We start from the raw sequence: 12,460 nt of genomic DNA, 5'->3' as shown, positions 1-12,460 counted from the left end.
CCACCAGAGCGCCAGTGGGACGTGCCCGGCTGCACGGCTGGGCTGGTGCTGCCGCATGGGCGCCTCGGGATGCGGGGCAGGCGTAACTGCGCGAGCTTGTGTGGCAGGAGAGCAGCGCCGGTGGCACCCGGCGCTAGCAGGGTGCGGAGTCCAGCCGAGGCGTGTGGCTAACTGAACCCCCGCGCTGTTTGCCCAGGCAGCTCCGGGAGCTCTACCGCCTTGCATGGAAACCGGGCTATTTGCAAAGGGGCCTTCGCTCCATGCAGAGGCCAGGAGCCCGGGAGACATGCGTGGCACACACTGAGGGGACGTGCAGCGCAGGGGTATTGGTTTTTGAAGATTACCTGGGAGCTAAGTGGAGTGAATTAGCCCCATTTTATGATGGGGGAAACTGAGGCACGGAATATTTACAACCATTATCCGTAACCAAGTTAAAGGACCCTTGCATAAGGGAGTGGGAGCTTTCTTTATGAGGAATAAGGAAACTTGGAAGGATTTTTAGGTTGACTTTTGGAGATATATATCTATATATAAGGAGGATAGAAACGGAGGCCTTGCCTGCCCTTGGAAAGCTCTATGATAATTGAAGAATTAGTGAAATTAGGATAGCACAGTAGCCTGAAACCTGAGTAATTGAGTTGGGAAGAGGAATGTGTCTGTTTTTGTTAATAGCTATTTAATGTCAGTGATTAATTAGCATTCTGAAGAAAAGACCATGTTTTCATGCCTTCCCGGACCCTCCCTTTTTCATTAAGCTGTGTAGGTCAGGATCTACGTTGGCCTTGTCTAGACTAGGAAAAATATATTTTTAAGACATGTTAGCTAGCATGTATTAAGTGCTGTTTAAAAGGTGTGTTGCTAGCACCTAATGTAGCCAGACTTAGCACCTTTAAAAGTGTGTGTTTACTGGTTTTGCTCAACAGTTGGACTCCCAACCAAATAATGTTTTTAAATGCTGTCTCCGTCTAAACTGGGTGTTAAAAACATGCTCACATGTGATCGCTAACATATTTCCTAACCACATCTTCCCACCTTCAATAGTGATGCCATTGAATCCCACTTCATAATTTCGCTTCATGTGGTTTGCCTCTTTGGTTGTTGCAGTTAGTCTCACAAATTAAGAGAAGCTGTACTGCTATTTTAATTTCTCCCCATATGTGCAGCATCTGCAGTCTCCTTTAAGCATTGCTCTCAACTGTTCCTGACTCTGGCAGTCTGCCAGTCTCTGTAGCTTCAAGTTTACCTTGTTCTATGCAAAACTCATGTTTTTCTCCTAAATTCTGTACTGTCAGTGGAGGAACCTCCCATCATGGCTTTTATGCTTACCAATACCATTTCCTCAAATAAGGGGTTCCTTTAAGACCCTCATGCAGCTGCTGACATGGCCTAGTCCTGCTCTGGAGACCTGGTGAGAAGCGCAGCCCAAAGTGGTATGGCTGTAAATGGTAATAGGGCCTCAGAGAAAAATCACAGCTGAGAAAAACATCACAAACATTGATAGATGCCTAAATACACAATTGGAGGAAAGAGTTTTGCCTGCACACTTATGAAATCCAGAGACAGAAGAGCAACGAAATATTGTCCATTCTCTCTGTAAATACGTCTGTCAGATTAGATACTAAAACCTGCAGGCTGTAACACTAGACACAGGGCTGGCTCCAGCGAAGGAAGCAGGTGCCTGGGGAGGCCAACAGAAAGGGGCGGCACTCCGCCCGTTGTTGGGGCAGCAGGTCTGGGTCTTCTGCGGCAATTCGGGGGCGGGTCCTTCACTCCCTCTCTTCACTCATCGGCAGCTGCTCAATTCTTTGTTTTGTTTTTTTAATTTTTTTTCTTCACCGTTTGGGGCAGCAAAAAAGCTGGAGCCAGCCCTGACTAGACATGCTTTGTTCATTGCTGATGCATCAGGATTGTCAGGTGCTTGTGACGTGTGGCTTGGGGGAGCAAAGGAGTTGCAATAATTGTGGCAGATGTGGAAGGGGAAGCGCTGGTGAAGGGAGGAGTAAATCTGCTGTAGAATGAATGTAGAAAAAACAAAGTGATTTATTACCGTGCTGTCATTTTATATTATTCCCAGTTCACAGAGCATCCTGAGCAAAAGACTTGGAAGGAGGGGTCAGGAAGTTTAGTTATGCCTCCCTGGAATCTTCCCTTTCAGCAACTTTGTATGCATCTGAGTAGCTCATTGCTGACTTAGCACTTTTTCACATACCAAAATGGAGTTGGGTGCCAAACACCAGGGTCTATAAAATAATACAGTTAGTTAAGCGTCATGTTTCAGGGTACAAAATTATCATCTGGAGGAGAGTTGGTCAGGAAAGAATATTTTTTCCCATATACACTGTTGAAGATTTTGGCAGTAGGACTAGGGACCTGTTGACACTAAGCTAAAAGGGGTATTTTAAAAAAACCCTTTGGCTAGATGATTTAAAACTCTAGAGCAGAGAGGGCAAGCTGTTATTTAACACTTTAATGGGCTGAGGTGAACTCCAGGTTCCCAAAAAAGAAAAGGTTATTATTTGTGCACTTTTTATCCTGTAAGCCAAGCAAAATAAAAACAGGCATAGTTTCCAATATACCCCAGTGTTTCCTTTGCGATATCAGCTCTGTGCACCTGCGTGGAATCTCTATTTGCCACAAAGACCAAAATCATCTCTCTTGCTTATAACTCCTTCTCTTCACCTCAAGCAGCCAACACAGGTTAAAAAACAACTTGCCCTGTCTGCACTAGAGTTGAGTTAACATAGATTAGCTAACATGTTTTAAAATAGATACTGTTTTTATCCTAGTCTAAACAAGCCCAAGGTGGCAATACAGCAGATTGAACACCATGACATGCTGAAACCTGGCTGGTTTTATGAGGTTAGTATTTAATTCCCCTAAATTACATTTTTTTTGTGTGTGTATTGTGGGGGCGAGAGCACCACCAGGCACACTTCAGAGGAGAGAAATCTTCAGGCATGATTGACATTGATTTTCTGCCTCAGAGAGATTCAAACAAAGGAGGCCGATGCCAATGCAAGCAGTATGGAGTGAACTGATGAAGGACACTGTTCCTGCACTTGGATGGTCTCTCTCCTATTCTCCCTTCCAAGGACAGGAGACCAAATCTTTTTCAGTCATCCTTTTACATGGCTGACTTTGCTTATTTGGATGTAGGCCCGCATTTCCCCTCCTGGCCCCCATACTTTACCTGCCTAGCCGCTGCCCTCCATTGCACATTGTGAGGTGTGTGTGTATATATAAAGTTACTAAAGTGTTTTGAAATCCTTCATATCTCTGGGGGGAAGCTTGTCCTCTTTCTAACATGACTGGCCTTCTCTCTCCATTTTCACAGGCTTCAAAAATCACCCCCTTGAGTTAAAATAAAAATAGGGTGGCTGAAATTGTTAGGCTAGATCAGGAGTGGGCAAACTTTTTGGCCTGAGGGCCACATCTTAGTATGGAAACTGTATGGCGGACCATGAATGCTTATGAAATTGGGGGGTTGGGGTGTGGGAGGGGGTGAGGGCTCTGGCTGGGGGTACAGGCTCTGGGATGGGGCCAGAAATGAGGAGTTCAGGATGCGGGAGGGGCCCTGAGGTAGGGCAGGGAGTTGGAGTGCAGGGGAGGGGGAGAGCTCCAGCTTGGTGTATGGGCTCTGGGGTGGGGCTGGGGATGAGGGGTTTGGAGTACAGGAGGGTGCTCTGGGCTGGGACCAAGGGGTTCGGAGGGTGGGAGGGCATCAGGGGTGCAGGCTCCCAGTGGTGCTTGCCTCAAGCAGCTCCCGGAAGCAGTGGGATGTCCCCCTCTCCAGCGCCTATGCAGAGGCACGGCCAGGCAGCTCAGCGCACTGCCCTGTTTGCAAGCGATGCCCCTGAAGCTCCCATTGGTCATGGTTCCCGGCCGATGGGAGCTGTGGGGGTGGTGCTTGGGGCGGGGACAGTGTGTGGAGCCCCCTGGCTGCCTCTATGCATAAGAGCCAGTGGGAGACATGACACTGTTTCCGGGAGCCACGTGGAGCCCAGGCCCTGCTCCCTGGCTGGCAGGAGCTAGAGGGCTGGATTAAAATGTCTGAAGGGTCAGATGTGGCCTCCAGGCCATAGTTCACCCTTCCCTGGGCTAGGAGCACATCCAGTGCCCACTGAAAACAATGGGAGTCTTTCCATTTATTTCAATGGACATTGAGTTAGGCCCTGATTAAGTAACAGAAATTATCTACACCACATTCTCTTCAGTCTGAATTTTTTTTTTCAGTGAGTGATATGAGGTAGCTTTAACTGTAAACTAAGGCTCACTACTATGCATAAGAACATGGCTTTAGACTAACCATCACATCAGATGTTTCCAGTATTCTGGGTAAAACAGTTATACAGCATTAAGAGGTTTTATGTTCATTTTGATACTTTACTGTAGAGTTTAAGGTATTATTCAATCTTGGTGTCTCTTGTCAGTTGCATCTGTCCTTTTTCTTGCAGGGAAACCAACTCAAAGCTGATCCCACCCCCAAGATGAGAAAAGACATGAAGCTATGACATGCACAGCGTCATTTTGGGGGTTCAATTCTGAAGTTCCTGCTCAGGCTGCACTCCCAATGAACTCCATTCGGTTTTGCCTGCAGAAGCAGGCAGCGTGTTCTGAAGAAAAGATCAGGAGACTGAGCATCAGGACATTCTGAGTTCAAATGAGATGTTTTTGTGAAAGATCTGTTCTAGGAATTATTTTGAAGAAATTCCGTGGCCTGTGTGATACAGGAGGTCCAGATGAGATGATCACAATGGTTTGTTCTGGCCTAGGAATCTATTAATCTACATCCTAGTTTACCCATTAATTTGTTCTGCACCCTGAGATGAATTCCTTCATCTTTCTGCCTCAGTTTCTCCATCTGTAAAATGAAGATAATATTTGCGATGGGCTGGATCATAGGAACCCCCTTGGGAACTGCCAAGTGATGTGCCAAGACTACTTCTGCCCCTGCTTTCCCTGCCACCTCGGGACACCAGCATCCTGTCTTGCTGAGCCAGACACTCCTGTCTGCTCCAGCACAGACCCAACGTCTGAATTACTTGCCCCAAAGCTGCAGGTTTACCTGAAAGCAGTTTACAGAAGTGTGCTTGTTTTAACACTCAGATGCCCAACTCCCAACAGAGTCTAAACCCAAATAAATCTATTTTACCCTGTATAAAGCTTATACAGGATAAACTCATAAATTGTTTGCCCTCTATAACACTGAGAGAGAGATATGCACAGCTGTTTGCCCCCCCCCCCCAGGTATTAACACATACTCTGAGTTAATTAATAAGTAAAAAGTGGTTTTATTAAATACAGAAAGTAGGATTTAAGTGGTTCCAAGTAGTAACAGACAGAATAAAGTGTATTACCAAGTAAAATAAAATAGAATACGCAAGTTCATGTCTAAGAAACTGAATACAAATAAAATCTCACCCTGAAGGATGTTTCCATAAGTCTCTTTCACAGACTGGATGGCTTCCTAATCTGGGCACAATCCTTTCCCCTGGTACAGCCCTTGTTCCAGCTCAGGTGGTAGCTAGGGGATCCCTCATGATGGCTGCTCCTCTTTGTTCTGTTCCACCCATTCATTTATCTTTTGCATAAGGCGGGAATCCTTTGTCCCTTTGGGTTCCCACCCGCACCCTCCTCCCCTTCTCAATGGGAAAGCACTAGGTTAAAGATGGATTCCAGTTCACGTGACATGATCACGTGTCACTGTAAGACTTCATTACCCACTTGCCAGCACACACGTATACAGGAAGACTTGCAAGTACTGTATGTAATACAGAGCCATCAGCAGTCAGTTGTCCTGGTTGATGGGAGTCATCAAGATTCCAAACCACCATTAATGGCCCACACCTTGGCTAATTACAATAGGCCTTCAGAGTTATAATTCATATTTCTAGTTTCAGATACAAGAGTGGTACATTTATACAAATAATCTATTGAGTGTGCTCATCCTAAGATATGTAATGATACCTTATAACAGACCTTCTGCATGAAGCATACTTACATTCACACTCATTAGCATATTTTCATAAAGTCATATAGAATCATCACAATTTTTAACTACCTCCTCCTTGTGATAGTCTGAGGGTTACTTAATTAACAGTTTTTAAATAGTTAAAAAATGTAAACCTATACAATTGCTAATTATTTTTATCAAGGGGTTCTGGATTGGCACTTAAATGCCAAGCTGTTAGGTGCTTGAGACATACCTTAAGTCGATTAGACTAGACCAGACCCTAAAATGGACTGAGTGAAACAGATAAAAAGGATTGAAATGTCTTTTACTGTCATTCAGTTGATTATGTGATGGCAGGGAGTGGACTTGATGTCCCAAAAGGTCCCTTTCAGTCCTGTGTTCCTAAAACCAGAAATAACAAAGTATGGCTGAGCAAGACCTTTAGCGATCGTTACATGTGTAGCAGGGTGAAATACATTGTACCGTGCATAAAATAATCACGTTTATACATGCCCCTGTGCTCTTCAGTCATCTGCAATATTCCCCCTTCAAAGGTTTGTCCTACCTAAAGAGAACCAAAGGCTTAAAAATGGATCCCCTCTTCGCTTGCACTAAGAGATTTCTATGCACCCAAATAATTTAGTCTCTTTATCTGTTCCCATCCATTAAAATAGCCTTGTGGCAGAGCCAATTACAAAGACCTAGAGTTCTTGCTACTTATTAGAATGAGGTGCTGGCTGAAATCTTAACACTTTTTTTTTTGGCAGTGGGGGAGGGATTGCACTGTCATGAGGTGGGCTTAGCTGATGCAATTCTCATTTCTGGAAATTTCCACACATTTTGAAATCTTACTGAAGTACATAAGAACGGCCTTACTGGGCAGACCAAAGGTCCATCTAGCCCAGTATCCTGTCTACCAACAGTGGCCAATGCCAGGTGCCCCAGAGGGAGTGAACCTAACAGGTAATGATCAAGTGATCTCTCTCCTGCCATCCATCTCCACCCTCTGACACACAGAGGCTAGGGACACCATTCCTTACCCATCCTGGCTAATAGCCATTAATGGACTTAACCTCTATGAATTTATCCAGTTCTCTTTTAAACGCTGTTATAGTCCTAGCCTTCACAACCTCCTCAGGTAAGGAGTTCCACAAGTTGACTGTGCGCTGCTTGAAGAACTTCCTTTTTCATAGATTCATAGACTTTAGGACTAGAAGGGACCTCAAGAGGTTATCGAGTCCAGTCCCCTGCCCTCACGGCAGGACCAAATACTGTCTAGACCATTCCTAATAGACACTTATCTAACCTACTGTTAAATATCTCCAGAGATGGAGATTCCACAACCTCCCTAGGCAATTTATTCCAGTGTTCAACCACCCTGACAGTTAGGAACTTTTTCCTAATGTCCAACCTAAATCTCCCTTACTGCAGTTTAAGCCCATTGCTTCTTGTTCTATCATTAGAGGCTAAGGAGAACAAGTTTTCTCCCTCCTCCTGATGACACCCTTTTAGATACCTGAAAACTGCTATCATGTCCCCACACAATCTTCTCTTTTCCAAACTAAACAAACCCAATTCTTTCAGCCTTCCTTCATAGGTCATGTTCTCAAGATCTTTAATCATTCTTGTTGCTCTTCTCTGGACCCTCTCCAATTTCTCCACATCTGTCTTGAAATGCAGTGCCCAGAACTGGACACAATACTCCAGTTGAGGCCTAACCAGTGCAGAGTAGAGCGGAAGAATGACTTCTCGTGTCTTGTTTACAACACACCTGTTAATGCATCCCAGAATCATGTTTGCTTTTTTTGCAACAGTATCACGCTGTTGACTCATATTTAACTTGTGGTCTATTATGACTCCTAGACCTCTTTCTGCCATACTCCTTCCTAGACAGTGTCTTCCCATTCTGTATGTGTGAAACTGATTGTTCCTTCCTAAGTGGAGCACTTTGCATTTGTCTTTATTGAACTTCATCCGGTTTACCTCAGACCATTTCTCCAATTTGTCCAGATCATTTTGAATTTTGACCCTGTCCTCCAAAGCAGTTGCAATCCCTCCTAGTTCGGTATCGTCTGCAAACTTAATAAGCGTACTTTCTACGCCAACATCTAAGTCGTTGATTAAGATATTGAACAGAGCCGGTCCCAAACCAGACCCCTGCGGAACCCCACTTGTTATACCTTTCCAGCAGGATTGGGAGCCATTAATAACTACTCTCTGAGTACGGTTATCCAGCCAGTTATGCACCCACCTTATTGTAACCCCATCTAAATTGTATTTGCCTAGTTTATCAATAAGGATATCATGCGAGACCGTATCAAATGCCTTACTAAAGTCTAGGTATATCACATCCACCACTTCTCCCTTATCCACAAGACTCGTTATCCTATCAAAGAAAGCTATCAGATTGGTTTGACACGATTTGTTCTTTACAAATCCATGCTGGCTATTCCCTATCACCTTACCACCTTCCAAGTGTTTGCAGATGATTTCTTTAATTACTTGCTCCATTATCTTCCCTGGCACAGAAGTTAAACTAACTGGTCTATAGTTTCCTGGGTTGTTTTTATTTCCCTTTTTATAGATGGGCACTATATTTGCCCTTTTCCAGTCTTCTGGAATCTCTCCCGTCTCCCATGACTTTCCAAAGATAATAGCTAGAGGCTCAGATACCTCCTCTATTAGCTCCGTGAGTATTCTAGGATGCATTTCATCAGGCCCTGGTGACTTGCAGGCATCTAACTTTTCTAAGTGATTTTTAACTTGCTCTTTTTTTATTTTATCTTCTAAACCTACCCCCTTCCCATAATCATTCACTACATTAGATATTCCTTCAGATTTCTCAGTGAAGACCGAAACAAAGAAGTCATTAAGCATCTCTGCCATTTCCAAGTTTCCTGTTACTGTTTCTCCCTCCTCACTGAGCAGTGGGCCTACCCTGTCCTTGGTCTTCCTCTTGCTTCTAATGTATTGATAAAAAGTCTTTTTGTTTCCCTTTATTCCCATAGCTAGTTTGAGCTCATTTTGTGCCTTTGCCTTTCTAATCTTGCCCCTGCATTCCTGTGTTGTTTGCCTATATTCATCCTTTGTAATCTGACCTAATTTCCGTTTTTTATATGACTCTTTTTATTTTATAGGTCATGCAAGATCTCATGGTTAAGCCAAGGTGGTCTTTTGCCACATTTTCTATCTTTCCTACCCATCGGAATAGCTTGCTTTTGGGCCCTTAATAGCGTCCCTTTGAAAAACTGCCAACTCTCCTCAGTTGTTTTTCCCCTCAGTCTTGATTCCCATGGGACCTTACCTATCAGTTCTCTGAGCTTACCAAAATCCACCTTCCTGAAATCCAGTGTCTCTATTTTGCTGTACTCCCTTCTACCCTTCCTTAGAATTGCAAACTCTATGATTTCATGATCACTTTCACCCAAGCTTCCTTCTACTTTCAAATTCTCAACGAGTTCCTCCCTATTTGTTAAAATCAAGTCTAGAACAGCTTCCCCCCAGTAGCTTTCTCTACCTTCTGAAATAAATATTTGTTTTAAACCTCCTGCCTGTTAATTTCATTTAGTGACCCCTAGTTCTTGGATTATGGGAATAAGTAAATCACTTTTCCTTATTTACTTGCTCCACATCACTCATAATTTTATATACCTCTATCATACCCCCCTTAGTCTCCTCTTTTCCAAGCTGAAAAATCCCAGACTCTTTAATCTCTCCTCATATGGGACCCATTCCAAACCCCTAATCTTTTTAGCTGCCCTTCTCTGAATCTTTTCTAGTGCCATTATATCTTTTTTGAGATGAGGCGATCGCATCTGTATGCAGTATTCAAGATGTGGGCGTACCATGGATTTATATAAGGGCAATAATATATTCTCCGTCTTACTCTCCATCTCCTTTTTAATGATTGCTAACATCCTGTTGGCTTTTTTGACTGCCTCTGCACACTGTGTTGACATCTTCAGAGAACTATCCACGATGACTCCAAGATCTTTTTCCGGATTTGTTGTAGCTAAATTAGCCCCCATCATATTGTATGTATAGTTGGGGTTATTTTGCCCGCACAGAGTCGAAAGGCAGCTAATACCTCCAGGCTGCTGCTGGCCACTGACATAAGCCAGCCACCTCCAGCTGCAGCATGGGTAGGAAGGGGTTAAGCCCTAAGGATGCATTGAGTCCCAGGGCACCTGACTGCAGGGGCTTCAACGAACTGACCAGAGAGGTGGCTCAGCAGGGGAGGGTGCCTAGGCAATGAAGCAGCCCTGCACTCCCTGATAGGGGGAGGACCCAGAGCGGGTAAAGAGGGTGCTGTGGAGCCTGCAGGATCAGGGCACAAACAAACTGGAAATTGCTTCCTCCACCACTTCAGAGCTTAGCTGAGGGGTAGAGAGGCTACCCTGTGCCAGTGCTGTGCGGGGCTTTGGCACATGCAGGGCTCAGCTCCTCCGGGCCAGTGCCCTGGCCTGGAGGGTCTTAAGCTTTCCAGGGGCACCAGCTCAGCTAGAGGCAGGGGAAAGGAAGGAGCCAGCTAGCTGAGCGGTCAGACCAGGGTCTGGTTCTCCGCACAGCGCTGGGAGCCGGACTTGCCCCGCTGGTGGGGATATGGAGGAGTAGGGGGATTTTGGGAGGGGTGAAGGGACAAAGAAGGGAGAGGACAGTGAGAAGGGGAGCACATAAAGGGCCGATGGGTGGGCATCAGAGGCGACACATAACTGGCTGCCACCTGCCCACACTCACCAGCCATCACAGCGTGCAGCCACTGCTTGCCAGAAACGGGATGCTGGGGTAAAGCCCTGCTGGCCAAGAGCTGGCATGCAGTGGGAACTACATTGATGGACCAGCAGGGGGAGTGGCTGCAGCTTTGCCCCACAACCAGCCTTGCACACCCACCCCCATTATCGGCCAGTGGACACGCACACCCACCCCTGCAGGTGGGCAGGCGGCTGACGAGCAGGGTTCCAGCCAGCAGCAGGACCCACCAGTAGTGATGCAGGGGAAATAGAAAATATGCGACAATTTGCTGGTTTTAAAGAATAAACTAGGACACTTGCAGGAGGGCTTAAATAGGGGACTGTCCCTTTGAAAAAAGGATGTCTGGTCATCCTAGCCAAGAAAATTATTTAAAATATTAAAATTGAATTTTGCCAAGCCTCCCTATACTCCACAGGGAGGAAAGAAACCTGTTTCCCTTATTTTAATATTCTTAATCACATTCAGCAGCTCTTAGTTTTCATCTCCCCAGGATGCCTTTGGGGGCATTTCACATGCCTACAAGCTTTGGTGGGAGGCAGTGCACTGAGTCCTGGAAAGAGATTAACAATCCATTTAGGCCATTTTGGGCCCAGCGCATGCAATGGCACTAATATTTGTTCTCTGTTGTGCAGAATATTAGTGCCAGTGGCAACAATCACCTAGAAATCAGCATTTAAAAAATAGTGAAGATCATTGCATGACTTATAACCCCTTTTTCATGACACAAGATAGATGGTCAAGTCACATACAAAAATAAATGGGAGACAAGCTAGTCAGAGCTATTAAGTAACTTCTCTATAGCTTTTATTCATACCTGATCAAAGTGTTCTCTTGATTACAGATATCGTTACAGACCCTAAATCATTGTAGTGCCAGTGTTATCCTGGCCTCATTTCCAGAGCTCAGTGCCACACCTGAGGTGCTTTAAAAGTGCTGCAGCTGGCCTGGCTCAGCCCTAATAGCAGTAATGGCTAGGGAGTGGCTGATTGTTTCACAGAGCCAGGCTCTTTCAACAGCAAACTGGGAGAAGCAGGCTTGCTGGTTCTTCATCAGGTAACAGAACCTTTTTAAGGCATAGTTAAAGGCTCTGCTCTGGAGAAACAGTATGCAAAGGCTACTTACTATTTATTTGAATGGTTAGCGTATAGGGATCCTAAATGTGGACTAGGACCCCATTGTGCTAGGGTCTTTGTGAACACAGGCAGTCCCTGCCCTAACGAACTAACCAAAAAAGGCAGCTAAATATCAATCATAGTGCATATATTCTTGGCAAAAAATAAAAAAAAGGTGCCTAGTGTCAAAATGGAGCCATCTTCAAGGGAAGGGTTTCCCTGTCCCTTCAACAGCTCTGCTGCCTTTGAGTGAGAACCAGCCAGACAAGGAGATAGTAAGAAAGCCTTCTGCTTACTGGTCAAGCCACCTTCACTTTCTGCTGCGTCTACCTAGTGTTGCTTTATGTAAATAATTAGAGATGAGGTTTTGTGCTATTCTACACAGAGACACACTGGCTTTAAGTTAATCAGCAAGTGTATAATATGAACTATCAGTATGGGCTTGAGGTGGGCAGGCCATGGAGTCTGAACTCTCCCAACGGTCTGGGGGAGGCAAGGGTTTGGAGTTAGAGATCTGGTTCTGCCCATTGTAAATCTAGAGGTTAGCCACAGAGTTCAGATGTGGATCCCCTGCCAGTTTTGCCCAGAGTTTGGGGCAGCTCAGGTCTAGGGGGCGGTGGTTTTGATCCATCTCAACAAAGGG

General features: G+C 45.1%; 1 long non-coding RNA gene across 2 annotated transcripts; it reads left to right on the top strand.

Annotated features, from left to right (window-relative positions):
• Nucleotides 1-19: 19 nt before the first annotated feature.
• On the top strand, nt 20-4,978 carry LOC115651544. Of its 2 annotated transcripts, none has more exons than XR_004000387.1 (3): nt 20-141; nt 2,787-2,859; nt 4,455-4,978. It is a non-coding gene; the product is annotated as an uncharacterized LOC115651544 (long non-coding RNA). The 2 variants fall into 2 exon arrangements; XR_004000388.1 differs by lacking the exon at nt 20-141 and adding an exon at nt 149-323.
• Nucleotides 4,979-12,460: the final 7,482 nt, after the last annotated feature.

Source organism: Gopherus evgoodei, chromosome 4 (genome assembly GCF_007399415.2).
Source record: "Gopherus evgoodei ecotype Sinaloan lineage chromosome 4, rGopEvg1_v1.p, whole genome shotgun sequence".
Lineage (NCBI taxonomy): Eukaryota > Metazoa > Chordata > Testudines > Testudinidae > Gopherus > Gopherus evgoodei.
The sequence above is the reverse complement of the archived record's forward strand: the minus strand, read 5'-3'. Positions and strand labels throughout refer to the sequence as shown.